The sequence below is a fragment of the Coloeus monedula genome, assembly GCF_965178545.1.
Source record: "Coloeus monedula genome assembly, chromosome: 1".
NCBI classification, from domain to species: domain Eukaryota; kingdom Metazoa; phylum Chordata; class Aves; order Passeriformes; family Corvidae; genus Coloeus; species Coloeus monedula.
In genome coordinates, this window is record NC_138781.1 from 114,464,682 (window position 1) to 114,484,851 (window position 20,170).

Below are 20,170 nucleotides of genomic sequence, written 5' to 3' on the forward strand. Positions count from 1 at the left end.
GGCTTCTACAATACGAAATTGTAATTCTGACTTTTCTCAGCAGCCAGCCCCACATTGGGCGCCAAATTATGTACTAGTTTGAAAACAAACTAGTGGGAGACACCAAGTCAGAATAACAATTTAATAGGGAAATAAAAGGAGGGGGAGAGAAAAACAAAAAACAATAAAAGCGGATAACACTGGGTTAAACTGACTGAGTTGAGATACAACGTGGCACCCTGTTAGTCAGGGTGGTGGTGGTGGTCTGGTAGAATGGTGGCTGCAGTCCTCCCAAAGTGGCGATCCTGTAGAAAAAAGAAGGGTCTGCTCCTCCTCAGAAGGTCCAGTGGTGACTGTGTAGCTCCTGTCCTCTGGAAATCCAGTGGAAAGGTCCCCTCTCTGGTGTTCAGCCTCAGCTTATATCCACGCTGGGATGCTTGGTTCCTCCCTCTGGGTGGAGCATCTCACAATGGGGTAATGAGTCATGAGGCCAGGTGTTGATTGGGCCCATTAACAGATGATAGTCCAGAGGGAGTTATCTATGAGTCATGCGGCAGGACAATGATGGGCCATCAACAGCAAGATAGTCTGGGGGGAGGAGGCAAGGAAACACTGCCCCACCTGATCTCAACGGCTGATGGGGATGGTAATAGAATACACTGCAACCCAGGACACTAACCCTAACCGTAACCCTAGACACGGCCAGGAATCGGGCATTGGGCTGTGGCAAGTTGCAAAGAGAAAGAAGAGAAGTGAGTAAGTTTGGGGCAGTGTTATGCTCCCCTTGGCATGCCAATCTCATGGTCGGTATCCGTGGAGCTCCAGGCTTTGTGGTTTTCTGAACCCTAACCCTAGGCGTAACCCTAACCCTAACCCTAGGTGGAGCCTAAAATATATGGTTGGGCTGAGGCAAGCACCAATCAGGCAGACAGGAAGGACGCAAGGTTTGGATTGTGTCGCACTCGCATTGGCATGCCTATCGCATTGTCACTGTCCTTGGAGCTCTGGGTTTTTTGTCTTCGGAACTCTAACCCTAGGCCTAACCCTAACCCTAACCCTAGACACAGCCAGAAATCGGGCATTGGGCTGTGGCAAGTTGCAAAGAGAAAGAAGGCTGTAAGTTTGGCGCAGTGTTGTGTTCCCCTTGGAATGCGTATCGTATGGTCAGTATCCCTGGAGCTCTAGGCTTTGTGGTTTTCTGAACCCTAATCCTAGGCATAACCCTCATCTTAACTGTAGGTGACACCTAAAATATATGGTTGGGCTGAGGCAAGCACCAATCAGGAAGACAAGAAGGCCACAAGGTTTGGACTGTGCCGCTATCCCCTTGGCAAGCCCATCATATTGACAGTGTCCTTGGAGCTCTAGGCTTTGTGGTTTTCTGAACCCTCACCCTAGGCATAACCCTAACCCTAACCCTAGGTGGAGCCTAAAATATATGGCTGGGCTAAGGCAACGACCAATCAGGAAGAGAGGAAGGATGCAAGATTTGGACTGTGCCCCACTCCCCGTTGGCATGCCTTTCACATTGTCAGTGTCCTTGGAGCTCTGGGCCTTGTGGTTTTCTGAACCCTAACCCTAGGCATAACCCTAACCCTAACCGTAACCCTAGACACGGCCAGGAATCGAGCATTGGGCGGTGGCAAGTTGCAAAGAGAAAGAAGAGAAGTGAGTAAGTTTGGGGCAGTGTTGTGCTCCCCTTGGCATGCCAATCTCATGGTCAGTATCCGTGGAGCTCTAGGCTTTGTGGTTTTCTGAACCCTAACCCTAGGCATAACCCTAACCCTAACCCTAACCGTAACCCCAGACACAGCCAGCAACCGGGCATTGGGCTGTGGCAAGTTGCAAAGAGAAAGAAGAGAAGTGAGTAAGTTTGGGGCAGTGTTGTGCTCCCCTTGGCATGCCAATCTCATGGTCAGTATCCGTGGAGCTCTAGGCTTTGTGGTTTTCTGAACCCTAACCCTAGGCATAACCCTAACCCTAACCCTAACCGTAACCCTAGACACGGCCAGGAATCGGGCATTGGGCGGTGGCAAGTTGCAAAGAGAAAGAAGAGAAGTGAGTAAGTTTGGGGCAGTGTTGTGCTCCCCTTGGCATGCCAATCTCATGGTCAGTGTCCTTGGAGCTCTGGGCTTTGTGGCTTTCTGAACCGTAAAACTAGGCATAACCCTAACCCTAACCCTAGGTGGAGTCTAAAATAAATGGTTGGGCTGAGGCAAGCACCAATCAGGCAGATAAGAATGCCACAAGTTTGGGCTGTGCCGCTCTCCCGTTGGCATGCCTATTGCATGCTCAGTGTCCTTGGAGCTCTAGGCTTTGTGGTTTTCTGAACCCTAACCCTAGGCGCTACCCAACCCAAACCCTAGGTGGAGCATAAAATATATGGTTGGGCTGAGGCAAGTACCAATCAGGAAGACAGGTCGGACGCAAAGTTTGGACTGTGCCACTATCCCCTTGACATGCCATTCGCATTGCCACTGTCCTTGCAGCTCTGGGCTTTGTTATTTTCGGAACCCTAACCCTAGGTGGCGCCTAAAATATATGGGTGGGCGGAGGCAAGCACCAATCAGGCAGATAAGAATGCCACAAGTTTGGACTGTGCCGCTCCCCCGTTGGCATGCCTATCGAATTGTCAGTGTCCTTGGAGCTCTAGGCTTTGTGGTTTTTTGAACCCTAACCCTAGGCACTACCCAACGAAAACACTAGGTGGAGCCTAAAATACATGGTTGAGCAGAGGAAAGCACCAATCAGGAAGACAGGAAGGACGCAAAGTTCGGACTGTGTTGCACTGGCCTGGGCATGCCTTACGCATTGTCAGTGTCCTTGGAGCTCTGGGCTTTGTGGTTTTCTGAGCCCTAACCCTAGGCATAACCCTAACCCTAACCGTAACCCTAACCCTAGACACTGCCAGAAATCGGGCATTGGGCTCTGGCGAGTTGCAAAGAGAAAGAAGACAGTAAGTTTGAGGCAGTGTTGTGCTCCACTTGGCATGCCAATCTCATGCCCAGTGTCCTTGGAGCTCTAGGCTTTGTGGTTTTCTGAACCCTAACCCTAGGCATAACCCTAACTCTAACCCTACGTGGAGCCTAAAATATATGGTTGGGCTGAGGCAAGCGCCAAGCAGGAAGACAGGAAGGACGCAAGGTTTGGCCTGTGCCCCACTCCCCGTTGGCAGGCCTTTCACATTGTCAGTGTCCTTGGAGCTCTGGGCAGTGTTGTTTCCTGAACCCTAACCCTAGGCCTAACCCTAACCCTAACCCTAACCGTAGACACAGCCAGAAATTGGTCATTGGGCTGTGGTGAGATGCAAAGAGGACATAGAGATAAGAAAAAGTTTGGGGCAGTTTGGTGTTCCCCTTGGCATGCCTATCGCAAGGTCAGTATCCGTGGAGCTCAGGGCTTTGTGGTTTTCTGAACCCTAATCCTAGGCATAACCCTCAGCTTAACCGTAGGTGGAGCCTAAAATATACGGTTGTGCTGAGGCAAGCACCAATCAGGAAGATAAGAATGCCGCAAGGTTTCGACTGTGCCGCTCTCCCCTTGGCACGCCGTTCGCATGGTCAGTATCCGTGGAGCTCTATGCTTCGTGGTTTTCTGAATCCTAAACCTAGGCGTAACCCTAACCCTAACCCAAGTTGGGGCCTAAAATATATGGTTGGGCTGTGGGAAGCACCAATCAGGAAGACAGGAAGGACTCAAGGGTTGGGCTAACCCTAACCCTAACCCAACTCGAACCCTAAACCTAAGACTAAGCCTAAGCCTAAGCCTAACCGAAGGCTTAACCCTAACCCTAACTCTTTCACTAACCCTAACTCTTTCACTAACCCTAAACCTAACCGTAACCCTAGCTCTCGCCATAAGCCTAACCCTGACCTAAAGGCTTATTCCAACCGTAACATGCAGGTGTTTTTGGCGCCAACCCAGACTGGCAGGGAATCTGAATTATTTATTCAATGAAATGAGCACATTTTACACAATTTCCAAGGCACAGTATTTCCGCACAGGGAAAGTCTACCTACATGACTTATGCGAGTTGCCAAATCAGCAACACACATTCCAAACGCCCTTCAGTAAGGTGATAACTCGTGTAATTGCATAGTCCCATCCCTTAAAGTTATTTTCCTCCGACACGTGAAAGCGCGAGAAAGTGACATCACCCATCTGTCAGCTCCTGGCAGGCTCCTCTCTGAAAGGCTCGACCGTGTAACAACTCCTCGTCTCAGGGTCAGGGGGAGACAAGCCTTTCGATGCAGCCATGTGCTACATGGGGCTGCCATGTGACTCTGCAGAAGGTCTCAACCCACAACACAATTCAACCATAATTCACCTCAAAAAACCATGGCCCTAGACTAAACCCTAACCCTAACCATACCCTTAACTCTAACCTAACCCTAACGATAACCATAACATAAACCAAATCCCAACCCTTGCCCCTACCAAAACACTAACACCTACCCAAATCCTAACATAGCCCTAAATCTAATAATAGCCAAAACCCTAACCCTAAAAACCCCCCATACCGCTATCCCAAACCAAAAGAAATCCCTAAACATAACCCTCACCCTAACCCTAAGAACGACCCTAACCATAGACCTAACCATACCAAAACCCTAACCCTGAATTTAACCCTAATCCTAACTCTACAACCTTACCATAAGCATAATCCTAACCCTAAAACTAACCCTAACCCTAACCCAAACCCAAGCCCTTACCCTAAACAAACCCTAACCCTAAACCTTACCAGAACCATAACCATAACCCAAACCCTAACCCAAACCATAACCCTAACCATAACTCTAACTTGTCCTGCAGTGACATGATGAGGGTGCTTTTTTCTTTAACCATTTGCTTAATGCCCAAGGACACTTTATCTTTAAGAGGGACCCGGGAGGCGGAGCTGGAGCTGCAGGAGCCGGGTGCGGGTTGGTTCAACAGCTCAGCCCAACGGCTCTGGCTACAACAGCTCCCCACCATGCTCTGGAGGGAGGGCACCAGGGGTGCGGCACTGCTTCTTGGTGTTTTTTTGTTCCCGCTAGCTGGAAAAAAGGGTTTTGGGTTTTTTTTTCCCTTCCCTCCCCCTGGCCTCCCTGCCTTCCTTCCCTTCTCTCTGGTCCGGGGAGCCCGTGGGATGGCCCAGGCTTGTCTGAACCCCAGGGAGGGCCAAGCCATTGAGTGAGCTTCGCCTGCTGCAAGGAGGAGGACTGGCACCAGAGAGGAAGCGGTTCTCCAGTTTTGCCTGCTGTGGGGAGAAGCAGCACTGGAGAGTCGACAGGTTTTTTCGCATCTGCACTGCTGCAGGCTGCTGTGTGGACTCTCCTTCCCCCTCCTTTTCCCCTTCCCCTTCCCCTTCTCCTTCCTGGAGACTGGGGGGACCAGTTGCCAGCCCGTGTGTTTTTTCCTTCTCCAGGCATTTGTTGTATTTTGAGTTTTTTTCTCTTCTGCCCTGTTTTGTTCTATGTTAATAATCAGTTTGGGTTTTTTTCCCACTTTCACCCACTATTACCAATTTGTCTCATTGTTGGAGGAAAGGGGGACACCCTTTCCCTTTGGAGTAGGCGCTCATTCCTGAGCGTTTTGTCCTAAAATTTTGTCTCCAAAAACTGAGACAGGTTAGGGTTAGGGATAAGGGATAGGGATAGGGTTAGGGTTAGGGTAAGGTTTAGGATCAGGCTTAGGGTTAGAGTTTGGGTTAGGCTTTAGTGTTAGGCCTAGGGTTAGGGCTAGGTTTCGGGTTAGGTTTTGGGGTTAGTATTAGAATTTGGGTTTGGGTTATGTTTAGGATTAGGTTTAGGGCTAGGTTTAGGTTTAAGGTTTTGTGTTATTTTTAATTTTAGGCTTAGGGTTTGAGTTGAGTTTTTGGCTTTGTTTTTGGGCTAGGTTTAATGTAAGTGTTAGATTTCGGTTTAGGATTATATTTAGGTGTTGGGGTCTCCCCCCCTGCCATGGAGCCCTGGGAGATGGGCCCTGGGGGGGAGGCACGGGGTTTCCCTGCCCCTGGTCTGCCTCATTCCCCATTGGTTGGTTTGTGTTCCCCGGTGTGGCCAAGGACCCTTGGGTCCCGTGACTGCAGAGCTCCTGAGCACTGCCCCGGCCATGCGGCTGGAGAAATAAACATCTCTGAAACATCTACCACGAATCTGTCCATATATACTTCTTTTCCACGGGACTCCTGGTTTGATATATGCTTGTTACAGTAATCCCTGCTGTAACAGTTAGTTTTTGTGTTTGTTTAGTGTTAGGGTTATTCTTGTTGATATGTTTAGTGTTTGGTTAGGAATAACTTTTGGGTTAGGTTTAGGTGTTATGTTGAGGGGTTAACGTTAGTGTAATATTTATGTTTTCTTTTGGGGATAGATTTGTGTTTAGGTTTTAGGTTTTTGATTAGGTTTAGTGTTAGGGTTATGGTTAGTGTTATGATTAGGTTTAGGTTTTGGTTTTGGGTTAGGTTTAGGGTTAGTGTTACGGTTAGTGTTGACGTTAGGGTTATGGTTAAGTTTAGGGTTAGGTTTTGGTTTGGGTTAAGATTGGGGTCAGGTTTAGGGTTAGTTCCTCAGTTTTTTGAGACAGAAGTTTTAGAAGAAATGCTCCAGAATTTTGTGCCGTCTCCAATAGGAAATTGTTTCCCTCTTTCCTCTTCCAATGAGACAAATTGGTTACAGCAGTTGAAAGTCATAACAATAAAGACTGTGAAATAATACAGAAAAAATCAGGGGATAACAGAATAAAATCTCAAAATACAGCAAATGCCCGGAGAAGGAAAAATACATGGGCTGGCAACTTTTCCCCCCTTTCTCCAGGAAGGAGAAGGGGAAAGGGATGGGGAGTCCACCAGCATCCTGGGGCAGTGCAGGTGGGAAATAAAACCTATTGGCTTTCTGGTGCTTGTCCTCATCCCCACAGCATGTGAAACTGGAAAACAGATGATAAAAAAAAACCACTTCCTCTCCAGTGTCGGTCCTCCTCCTTGCAGTAGGCGAAGGTGGTGGATCTCTGTGTCCCCTTGCTCAATGGCTTGACCCTCCATGGGGTTTGGATCACCCTGTGGGCCTGCCTGGGCCACACCACAGGCTCCCCGTACCGGAGAGAAGGGAGGGAGGGCAGGGAGGCCAGGGGGAGGGAAGGAAATAAAAACCAAAACCGTTTTTTCCATCTAGCGGGAACAAAAAACCACCAAGAAGCAGTGCCGCACCCCTGGTGCCCTCCCTCCAGAGCATGGTGGGGAGCTGTTGTAGCCAGAGCCGTTGGGCTGAGCTGTTGAACCAACCCGCACCCGGCTCCTGCAGCTCCAGCTCCGCCTCCCGGGTCCCTCTTAAAGATAAAGTGTCCTTGGGCATTAAGCAAATGGTTAAGGAAAAAAGCACCCTCATCATGTCACTGCAGGACAAGTTAGAGTTATGGTTAGGGTTATGGTTATGGTTCGGGTTATGGTTTGGGCTAGGGTTATGGTTTGGGTTACGTTTATGGTTTGGGTTAGGTTTACGGTTAGGTGTTGGTTAGGGTTAGGGTTAGGGCTAGGGCTAGCGTAAGGATTATGCTTAGGGTTATGTTTTAGGTTTAGGGTTAGGATTAAGTTTAGGGTCAGGTTCAGGTTTCAGGTTAAGTTTTGGCTTTAGTGTTACAGTTAGATTTCGGTTTAGGGTTAGGTTCAGGGTTACGTTTAGTGTTTATATTTACGCCTTGCGTTTTGTTTCGGATTATTTCCGGTTTTGATTTAGGGTTAGGTTTATAGTTACATTTGGGTTTTGAAGTATTGTTAGATTTTGGTTATGGTTAGGGTTAAGGTTTATATTTGCATGTGGTTTAGGGTTTGGTTTATTTTTCAGGGTTTGGTTCAGGGTTTAGAATGTGGTGTTCGTCTTTGGGTTCATATTGTGGTGGTCCGCTGAGGGCCTGAAAGCCTCACAGTAATAATTCATCCCATTTTTTAACTCCCTGTTTTATAACTAAAATTGTTAAGATATAACTGAAATTATTAAGTACCTTTACCGTCTGGTTATGTTGTCTGACCAGTGTGGACTGTTGGAGAGCAGGCCCAGGCTGTTGGGGAGGCAAGCAGCTATTCGCTGGTTGGCTGGGTGGCAACTGGTTCATCCAATAGGAATCAACTGCACGGACCTTTAACTCTAGGAGGACTAAATAACAGCTGGTTGTTGTGCTTGAACCCAGTGTGTCTTGTTGCTTTTCTGTCTCTGAAACTGCAACAGGTTAGTATTAGGTTTTGCTTTGGTGTTGATTAGGTTTCAGTTCAGGGTTCAGGTTATAGTTTGGTTTGGGTTACGTTTGGGTTAGGTTTAGGGTTAAGGTTATGGTTAGTTTTGGGGTTGGCTTAGTATTTTGGTTAGGGTTATGGTTATGGTGAGTTTTAGGGTTAGCTTTAGGGTTAGGGTTGTGTTGGGTTAGGGTTTGAATTTTTGTTAGGGTTATGGTCAGCATATGAACAGGAATCTGATTGGGTGATAGGATGCGTGTACAGCAGCAGCTCAGTTGAGCCAGCCACTGAGTGGCCTTCTTCAGGTAAGTTCTGTTAAGTTTCAGTTTGGTTTCAGTTGTGGCTGGCGGATAGTAAGAATATAAAGAGGGGATGATTTCTGACAGTAAACGGATCTTCTTTGGACATACGAGGGGGTGTGCTGGCTTTGTTACCCATTGCTACATTTAGGGTTACAGTAGGGTTAGGGTTAATGTTAGGGTTAGTGTTAGGGTTAGGATTTATGCTAGGTTTAGGTTTCGGGTTAGGCTTCTGGTTCGGAATTAGAGTTAGGATTACTGTTAGTGTTATGTTTACGCGTAAGGGTTAATGTTAGGGTTAGTGTTAGTTTTAGGATTTGGTTTGGTTTAGTCTTAGCAGTCGGTTTTGTTTAGAGTTATTTTTGCGGTTTAGGTTTATTGTTTTTTTTTAGTTTTCGGGTTGGGTTAAGGGTAGGCCTCGCATTAGATTTAAGGTTCGTGTTAATTTCAGGATTAGGAACATGCCGTGTGTGATGGGCAGTATGTTGATAACACACCAATGTTTTGTATAAAGGTGACCTCAAACATCATCAGGGCTGTCACTCTAATTCCATTAGCGAAGTACAGTAGGGTGGGTCTGGGCAAGATTTTGTGAGGGGCTCAGGCAACACAGCTGACCCATATAACCAATGGGATACTCCATGCCATATGACACAGTGCTCAGTAATAAGATTCTAAGTGAAAGTTGCAGGGCGGTCATTTGATATTTACATGTTTGTCTTCCAAATCAACTATCAAGCATACTGAGGCCTTAACCTTAAGTGGCTGGGCATTGCCTCCTGATGTTAAGGAAAGAATAAATTTTTTTGCTCCCTTTACTTTCGTGCATGGCTCTTGTCTTTATTAGGAGCTACATGAAGCCTTTATTAAACTTTCTTCATCTTAACCCATGATTTTTTTCACCTTATTTTCTCCCCCTGTTTTGTTAAAGACTGGGTGGGTTTGTTAACCCACACACCAGTGCAAATCATGTTATTCAAAACTCTTTTCAATATTGAAGTAACTAAATAATATATCAGCATGGGGAAGAAGATTAAGAAAACAAAGCCAATCATACAGTTATGAAGAAAATATCCTTTCAAATGTCCTCTAAAACAATAGAGACAGAGGCACAAACAAATAAAACAAGAAAAAAGCAAACAGAAAACCACCAAATTACACCAATAACTGAACAAACAAACAAAAACCTAAGAAAGTCCCAAGCATAAACCAGAAAAAAACCCCCAAGATTTGATGAAAGAGCAGACAGTGATAGATGAGATGGAAAATCAAAAAGAATGATTTTGGATTTCATTAAGAAATCTAATTTGAGCAGAAAAAGCCAGTGAAGATGATGAGGTAGCAGAGGTATTTGCATTGGTGTTCTGTTATTCTACCTATAGTTTTGTGTCTCCTGTGCTCTATGAAGTGCAATTGTTTTAGAAGCAGAAGTTTAAGCACTATATCCGTCAGCTTCCATGAGACCTTGAGAAGTAAACTGTGATAACAAGGTTAAGTTGCTAAAACTGGTGCTTAGGTTATTTTGAGGATACTCATTGATGTTGGACAGGATTAAAATAACTGAATAATGGCTTGTCCCATTTTTGTAAAGCTTTTACTGCAGCCATTTAATTTCCTCCTTGACTATATTTTTGTAGTCTTCTGTATTCTGAGGCTGTGTATTCTCACACCTTTTCAGTTTCCCCTTCTAAAAATCAGTTACTGCTTCTCAGACTCTTTTACAACACTTTCTTTTCAGTAGCCTGCTGTCTTAAAATGGTGTCAATACAGCACAGTCAGTTATCTTCACTTAAATTCACTCTTTCCTTTACAGAATTACTTTTCAGTTCAGTTCTGAAAAGTGATGCACAATTCCTTTTTAAAATTTAAATGTAACTTACGTGCCATGCTGAACTTTGAGAAGTGTATCTGGATGTGCATGAGGTTTCACTGCAATATGTCCATCCTAGCATGATTCTTAAATTCTACTCAGTTTAAAGTAGCTTTTGGAAATCTTGTAGCCCCATTGTGCTGCTCAAACGTGGCACCTCTTTAGGCTGAGAACCTTTATGAGGCTTAGAAGTTGGTTTTTCTTTTTAAGTTTTTCATTTTCTGGAACTCTGTCAGAGAATATTTTCTCCTAGTCAGTGGGTGCCCCTTTGGTATTCTTTAAATCAGCATTGTATTTGTATTTTTGGCAAGTGACAACCATTTGACTAAAATGATCCTTTTTCATATTCTTATTTGGATTTATCATTTTATCTATAAATGACAATGCACTCTGTATTTGTTTATGTATGAGGTATCTTGGGGTGATTTTATGATGATACTGTATTTCCCTATCATCTGCTTTATGCCCAGAAATGGGTCCCATAGCCTTAAGCTTGGTCCAGGAGAGGGACAAGAGAGGCTGGGTGAATTCTTCAGTGCAGTTTATGTTTGAGGACTCACACACACTCCCCTGTGTTCTCACCGCTGCAGAGCTGAGCGAGCACCTACATGCTTTTAGCCAGCCTGTTAGATGAGGCAAGATATTTTCCCATACCGGCATACTGAGATCCTCCAGTAATTTCCTCTTCTGGAACTGTTTGGCCTACCTGTGATCTGAGAACCAGATCACTGGACCCCGTGGACTGGCAGAGAGGCTGCGGGAGGGGCTGAGCCAGCTACAGAGGGAGCTCTAAATCCACCAGCTTTCTCTGCATGGAGGACGTTTTATATTTTAACAGTTATTAATTTTTTCTTTGCCCTGCTGGCACTTTGTTTGTTAAATAGTTTTTTCACTTTCATCCAAGAAATTCCTTTCACATTGTTCAGGGAGGGAGAGCCAAAACCTGTCTTTGGGGGAGGCATTCATTCTAGAGTGTTTTCCTCCTAAACTTGTCTCAAACCAAGACATGAGATTTTTTATTATTGTTTCTGTAGCAAACAGTAGAAACACTATCCTGCTAGTGGTGGATACGACCCACTGAAGCATCAAAATTCTTCTTTTATTTTTAGTCAAATATTCCTAACTGATGCATGAATTTCTGTAAGAAAAGCTTGCTTGTTGCTAGTCCTTTTATTGTGAATTTATTTTCTATGCTCTTAATTTGACACCTATATCTCTCATATCTCTGTCCTATCTAGTGTATGGAGTATGTCTGATGTAAGTCAAGCTCAGTTAGGAATATTTTTATAAGCTTCAGTGATGATAAATATTGCATATTTTTGCATCTTTGTCTGACAATGAAAGCAATCAACCGTCTGGTGATTTCAGTTGCCATGTTCCAGATTAAGAGTTAGTCTGTTTATTTTCATGGGGTTGTAGCAACCAATGCTTTATGCAATGAACACCACCTCCTTGGAAAATAGTGGTTTATCTTAATTTTAAAATATTACATTTTGATTTAAGTTTTCTTTTATGGTAAAGACCTCAGATATTTGGGCTTCTCAAATAGACCTACTTTCTTCAGTTCACTTTTCCATTCTTACTATCACTGTCTTCCACTTTCACATTAAAACTTTTAAAGAATTTTTTTTCTGGTTTTGTTCATATCTCTTCAATAAGCTGTTGACATTTCAATTTTCAAAAAGTACTTTTAAAATATAATTCAGCAGATTTTTAGTTACATTTTTTCTTGCACTTGAGATAATTCCTTTCCACTTACCAGGCACTGACTGCAAACCAGAATTGCTTTCGGTGCCCTGAAGTACCTGGGCTTGTGTAGAATTTTTAGAAGAAAGACAGATTAAAACCCCAAGATAACTCATATTTGTCAGAAACAGAAAAAAAGCAATAGATACACCTGAGAACAAATTTTAATGTAGGAATGACTAAATCTTCCAATAAAATACAAATGTATCATTTAGCTTTCCAATATTTTGTAATTTTCCAAAGATAATATTACTTTTAGAAATCTAGTATTTAACCATACCTCAGTCCTTATTAGTTGGTCTGAGATATTTTCATCATGGTGGAAATGGCAAGAGTTGTTAATGTGTAATTAAGAAGTTTATTTCCACTGCAGTATTATATCCCACTCAACCCATTTCTCTCTTGTTTTTTTCCACTCACTCCATTCAACCTTTTTGTTATCTTTCATTTATTATCTTTTTATTTTTCAGAGGAATTGTGTTTAACTAAAGATAGCCAGAAGGATTGGATAAAAGAATTCTTCTATGTCTCCCAAGTGGTAATTTCAACTTTTTCTATTAATATAAGACTGCTTCCAAAATGTTGCCTAATAGATTTATTTTGACCCTCATTGCACAGAGAATACAGAACATGATTTATTACTATCTTAAAGAGAATTTAAAGGAAATATTTGTATTCTCCATGCTTAAAAGTATAACTAGAGAAATAACTGAAGAATAAATATAGGTACAACAGAGTGGCATATACTTATTCACATGACTAAATTTTCAGGTAATCATTGCTGATAGTTCAAAAGTTCTGTTGAACTGTTGATCAAATGCAGCATGCAGGGCAGGTGTTAGGACAGGACACAACCCTAAAATAATGAATTCACAGATATAGGCAGGCTTTTGAAAAGAAATTCTCCCCAACTCCAGAGATTGTTAATGTTGTCTGGTAAATGCCAAAGACTACCCATGATTTTACCTACTGTACCATGTAATAAAAATTGATGCTAAATTAGGCCTTGCTTCTACCCACTGGACAGAAGTCACACAAGCAGAAAAGAGGCCCAACATTTTATATACCGCTTTATTCGATGGCTAGGCAGTTATTTTGAGGAATACTTCAACTCCCTCCACTCTCACCCTGCACTGTACCACTGCCACTTTCCATTTGGCTGACTAAAATTAGCTTAAAGCAGATCCAAATTAATATGAAAAGGGTGTTTTAGCAGTATATTTATATTTATCAGTGCATTTTCTTGACATGCTTTTGGAATAGTGCATAAATAGTTATAGTAAAAATGAGTAAGAAAGAAATTGAGAAAACAAATAAATGAAAAATTTTATTCCTGAAAAAGTAAATAGAATGGGCACTGATAACAATATCCACCAGTATAATTTAAGAGAGAGATGGCATTTTCAGTTTTGTGGTTTATGTGTGAAGGTGACACTGCCTTTCAGGTCAGCTACAATTTTTTTTGCGGAAAACTGATTATAGTGAAAGGTTTTACCTCCTTACAGGTTTGAAGCAACTTCTGAGGTTCACACTGATAAAACCTAGCATGTATTTAATATATCACATTTTCAATGTCTTTGGGTACTGACCACTTTTTACACACTGATTTTTGCTTCCAAACTTTTGCCTAGGAGAAACATTAGCTGTGCACAATGTGTTTGAGTTTAGAGACTAAAGAACTGAAAATCCAGTCCCCTGATTTTCATGTGGGTTTTATGTGCAGATGACTGAGAAATGAATGGTGCACATCTTGATACACAAAACTTCGATTTTGAGATTTAATATAGCATAGAAATGTCTTTCTTAGTCTGTTCCGGCACACCTACTGATGTTTGAACTTTGTAATCTTTGACTCTTATCTTCTCAATTCCACTTCTTTAAAGAAATTCTTCAGCAAGGCAGTCTAAAGTCAGGCAGGGAGAAACCTTCTCTTCATCATGTTATATACATAAGAAGGTTCTGAAAGATTTATCAACCAGTTAATGCCATCATTTGTTAATCATTAATCCAGGAAATCTCTTTTTCCTTAAACCTGAATGACACCTCGTTCAATATGTGTTGGCTGTTTCTATTATCTGTTAAGCAGATGGTCTGGAAGGAATGCAGAATTTGTGAAGGCATATAAAAATTGGTTTCTGTGACACTGAGATATGTGCTTCTATCAAGTGCATTCTGGTGTTCTTTAATAAACAGCCCATGTGTAGTATTTCTTCCAGAGGGAAGGGATCGGCAGAAGGAGGAGGCTCTTGCTCTATCTAGTGAATAGGATAGTGCAAAGAAACCTATCAAACACAAGAGAACTTACTGTATTTCATGTATGCAGTCCAGATTGTTTGCCACTGTTTTAGAAACATCCTGGTATGGCCCAGCATCACCAAGACAAAAGGCTAACACTAAACCTAACATGGGCGTTTAAAGATACTTGGAATTATAGAAATGTAAACTGCAAATCCCAGTTGATCTGTCACATTGTCCCAGTTGTGGGATTATATTCTAAGTTTCAGCTTGCAGTGTGTGAGTTGAAAGTTTTTAGCATTGTGAATTGGCATTAATATTAAAGAAGGTGAAGACAAGCAAAGAAGAAAAACCTCTATCTCAGTTATGTCATGAGCAGTAGCTCATTAGGTGACTATGCCTAGAATTAGCTTGCAGAATAAAGGGGTAAGTACTTTGGAACTAATGTCACAGGTACCATGTGTTTGCCTGTCTGTGATAATCTTTATTCTCTGCAAGTCTTTATCTGAAGCTGTTCTTCAGCAGGCTCCTTAATTTTAATGACTATCAGGGATTTAATCATTACATGATCAATCTTTGCCTCTTAAATGTGGATGGCTTTTTACAAAGTGTTCCCAATTTCAACAAGTAGTCTACTGCAGAATGACATTTATAAATTTAACACTTTTCAATTGTACAGCTGCATTATATGAGACTTAATATATTTTTGCCACTAGAAATGTCTATAAAAATGAACATTTTTTATCTTTTTGAATAGACAGTAAATTAGGTGAGAGAAAGGGATAAATTCAAGAAGGATATCTCTGAAAAAAAGATATCATTGTCTGTAAAATATTGGAATCTTGTAACTTTAGGATTTCTGCTTTTTTTTTTCGCATAAATTTTGTCTTCAAAATATTTACTTAGCTTTTTTATACTTTTGCAAGATAGATGTACATCAGAAGTTTGGATCAGAGAAATATGTCAACTTTTGCTGCTATTCATAACAATTTTAATTATGTTTCCTTCGGAAATAACTCTTTTGAAGATCTGATATAGCCATTTATAATTAATAACAATAGTTTACATCAACACAGATTTGATTGCTCACCTATTCTGAATCTTATTTGCTTCAATATTTACCATTTTTAAATGATCACTGACATTTTGTCCAAATAATTTGGAATCTACAGATTGTGCAAAGTTAATTCAAACTGGTCTGTATTCTCTTAAAGGGAAGTTTAATACCACTCTGCAGAAGTCTATTTATGCTCCCAGCAAAGTGAATTAAAGCTTTACAATTTGAAAATTCCAGAGAAAAATCCTCTGTAATTGGATGCCTACCTCACATGACAGCTTTTCCTTCCTGATTTGGTGACTGTAATTTTTTGTGTTCATGATGAATAATGTTTTTAGGCACTTGTAATAAGTTAACGCTTAGAATTTTTTGATGAATGTTGACTGCTGTGACTCTCAGAAGCTCAGTGACTTGTTATCATTGTTCTGGCAGCATAAATGGGCTTTAAAGTCAGCATAAATTACTTTTGGAAGTATTTCCAAACCTCTCTGCGGTAGTAAAGTAGCATAAAACTGCCTAGTATAAATTAGAATTAGACTACTGTATTTTGCTTATTTCAGTTTAGCCTTGGGTTTTTGTGGATTTTTTTCCTTGACTATGAAAATTTTCTTCATAATCTAAAATTTCCTTTAAAAATTAGCTATAAGAATTTAGTTTAAACTTTAAAAAATAACTTATGATCAGGTATCAGAGCATCTATATTTTCCTTCCACATTTCTATGCTTTACCCCCAAAGGGGTCCAAACTTAATAAAACAGAACTGTAAGATTTATTTCTCCTCTGTATTGAGGTAAACCCTCATATTTTCCTTTAAAGTTAATGGAACTGCAAAGTGGACTCAATGGGTTCAAACAACTAGGCTTTGACTGCCTTTACATGCAGGTTCCTCCCGTGTTACAGATCTGGGAAATATTGTTCTGCATCACATCTCCACACTCCCTGAGTATCAGACAGCTCTTGTTCTGGCTGCCAGATTAGTCCCTTTGGGTTGTCTGCTGCAGGAAACAGAGTAGAGCTTCAAGTTGTGAACAGCTATAATTTGGCTCCACAAGTTGAGAAGCTGTAAGGACAGTTGAGAGCTGTCATATTCCACCTCCCCTAGTACCCCCTCATCTTGGCAAAGTGTCCCTGATAAACCTGAATCTTTTCCCTTAAAGAAACACTACTTTTGCATTGCTGTTAAAATGTGGCCTAGACAAATTTATGTCCCAAAGGTATGAATTTCAGGGTGCGATTTGAAAAACTTTATGAGTCAAAGTCTTAACAGAAGCTATTTCTTGCCTGAAGTTACAGAATTACTGTAGGTTCATAAATTAACTTTTAAGCCCAAAATACAATTGTTGTATGATTGTTCTTTGGTATTTTCGACTGAGAATTATTTTTTAAATGCATTACATTTGCCCACAGTGTTGCAAACAGATTGATCTTTTGATGATGGTTGAAAAAAAACCCCACCAAAATAACAGCAAGAGAGAATTGGTGTACTGACGTGAAAGAAATTGCTTTATATGAACAAGAATAATTAAATATTTTAATCATTTCATATGATGTGGTAAAAACACATCATATCTCAATCAAAACAGGACGTATAAGAAAGGAGCATGCTAGGTTACTAGAGAGCTTTTGTGGGGGAGAAGCAGTGCAACGGGTCAGAACAATATTTTACAGAGAATTTGTTTTGTTGCCTGTCCACAAAGCTCTTTAATGCACCGTTTTTTCCTTTATCAGTATTTTGAAATCAATAGATATGCATAATGAAAAAAAAAATCAATTTAAATGGGCTTAACTTTTCCCTCCCCTGAAAATATATGGCTAATGCATGAAGTACATACAGGGTTAAGTTAGTGTTCCTGTCTAACAGGTAACATTCCTCAAACCCTTCCTCACTTTCTTATCTTTTTGTCAAAATGTTCTTTGTTGTAGATCTAGGGTTTCTTTGGTTTTACTTGCATCAAATCCTTTTTAAATTTTTCTTGGCCTGACTTGATACCCCTCAAATTGCTTGCTCCTATGGACAATGTCTCAAGAAAGGAATGAACAGAAATATTTTATATCAGGGGATTATGCCAAAGCAAAAGAAAAAAAAGTTCATGGATTTTTAAGCATCTATAGCCAAGACCTGGAGTAGTGGTTCATTGTAGCTCTAATCAGACTACTGAAATGAATCGGTTATTGATTATTTGAAATGGACGGGTGGGATATTGAAGCCTTCTCAGAAGAATCTGAATTCCAAATTAAAACTGAAGACCATTTCTTTGTCTTTGGCTATAAAAAACCCTGGGGATTTCTATATTTACACAAATTCCTCAAGATTTGCTAGCATACTGCAGCTAATGATCACCTTCATACCCCAAGTTGTGCTCAAAGTATTTTTTTGTGACAAGCTCATCTGAACTTTTTAAGGAAAATTAAATTACTTTCTTCAAATTCTTCAACATCTTCCCCTCCCCCCATTTTTTCTTTATTATGACAACAAATATATGAAAAAACCCCATTTAATAACACTTCTCATTATTTTCTTATCTATTAAAGCACTGGTTTAGATTATATTTTTATTTTTACACTGAAAACACAGATATACTCTTCTGTGTCGCACTTTTCCTTCAGCTGCTAGGTCAGAAGAGGACAAGTTTTCTGTAGATCCAATACCATGTTTTTCAACACTGTGCAGGAGTAACACATAATCACAGACTCACAGAGTTGTTAGGGTTGGAAGGGACCTCTGGAGACCACCTAGTCCAACCTCATTTAGTTCAACATCCCTGAGAAATTTTAAATATGGTAGAACATCTCATAATATGTTCCTGAAACTGACTCTATACCTGCCTACCTAATTATGGAGAGATAAATTACACTCCAGATTACATTAACTGGAGAGTAATTAACTATTTTTTATTCACTCTTCTCCATTTCTTGGAAGCCTAGACATCCATCTCATACACTGCCACCTACACTGTAGAAATTTAAAGAGGGTTGAATCCCGTCTTGTGGTGCTGGAGACAAACTGTCTCCTTTCTTACTTTGTTCACTGCCTGGCACAGAAGGAACCTGAATGCCAAGTGCAATTACACTGTTAATTCAGAAGTTATCACTGATATGATGCATTATATCCAGGATCTCTCTGACACTGGAACAGCTAGACAAGAAAGATGAGTTCACTTAGTGATGAAAGTACACAAATTATTAGTTTCTGGGACTTTGAACTCATCACATTAATGATTCAAGAGACTTGCTGTTGATTGTGAGAAAGTGCTGCAGTCATACTAATAAGACTTGGATCTTCATTTTGCAGAAAGATGATACAATGAGTCTCATTTTTTAGAGAAAAGTATCTCTTTCCCTTCCGAGCACAGGGGAATTTCTTGGTTTAAATGATGAGATTACTAAAGACAGAGTATTCCTGGAGATGTCTCTTTGATGTACAGGTCTTTAATCCATATATCTCTTCAGTGCCTAGAGCTGCTCTGTGAAGTCATACATATCTTGAACTGGTAGTTCTTACTAGAGGTCATGACCCAAGTGGAGTCGTGTTGGTTATAAACTGGATTTCTCATCTAACAGAAACTTACTCATGCCAGCACTTAATATAATAATACTGATGAAAATAGAACCCATTTTGCAAAAGTGGCTCCATAATTAAAAAGTTGGTAAACCATTACTAGTGGTTACCGTAAATAACTGGAAATAATGAGCTACACAAGTAAACTGAGTCTTACTAACTTATGAGTAAATAAACTCTGAATTCTAAAACTGAAATATCAAGTTGGAGTTTTATGTAGGTAGTGGTACTTATGCATGTCTTTCTTATTTTTTTCTGGGTTCAGTTGCTCAGCATTTTTCTCTTCTTTTTTATGCTGTCAAGACAGTCTGCAAATTTTCTCATTGGGGAATTTTTATTCCTTCATGTGTTCAGCGCATGCACAAAATACAGTCAGTACTGCAGAGATCAATATGAATACTGTTAATAGCTCTGTCCACACATATCTAGCAATGTTAAATCTAACAGTCACAGAACATAAACCCTTCATATGATCTGCAGGTTATGAATAATAGTCCTCTCCTCGGAAGTGTTTTTTTAGAATTCAGGTTTTCTTAGGTAGCTAATCAGTGAAAGTCAGAGTTGTTATACGTTAGTGAAAACACAGAAGACATAATTGAGCATGAGTTCTCTCATACTGGACTCTCTTAATTTTTGAAAATTTATACTACAGATTGAATGTATTTAACCTTCAGTATTCCATTAATAAAAACTATGTTTTCTTAAATTTAGGGTAAGTTCAGTTATACTCTGTGTTTGGAAAGCCAACTTAAAAAAACCCCAAACCCAGAAGAACTACTAATTAAAAAATAAAAACTAAAACATTTTTTGGGGCAATCAGCCATATAGTTCCATCTTTTTGGTATTTTGGTATATCTCTTCTGCAAGCTTAACTTAGTTGTTTTCTTGTTGGCCTTTGACAAATTTCTGGCAAAGTTGGTACAAATTCCCAGAACAGAGTAAAAAAAGTAGCATAATGTTCAAACATTATGTAATATCACAATATTACTTTCTCTTGTGTGATTTCCTTTGAATTATTTACAGAAAAAAACATAGAGAGATGTCTACAGTATAGAAGTCTGTTTACATCTGGACTAGTTACCCTGCTGTCAGTTTGTAGTTAGCCATAAGAAACAGGCACTTCAAGTAAAGTAGATATTTAATAGATAGATAGATAGATAGATAGATAGATAGTCTTAAAATCAAGAAAAATTGTGCCCGTTCCCACAAACAAAAC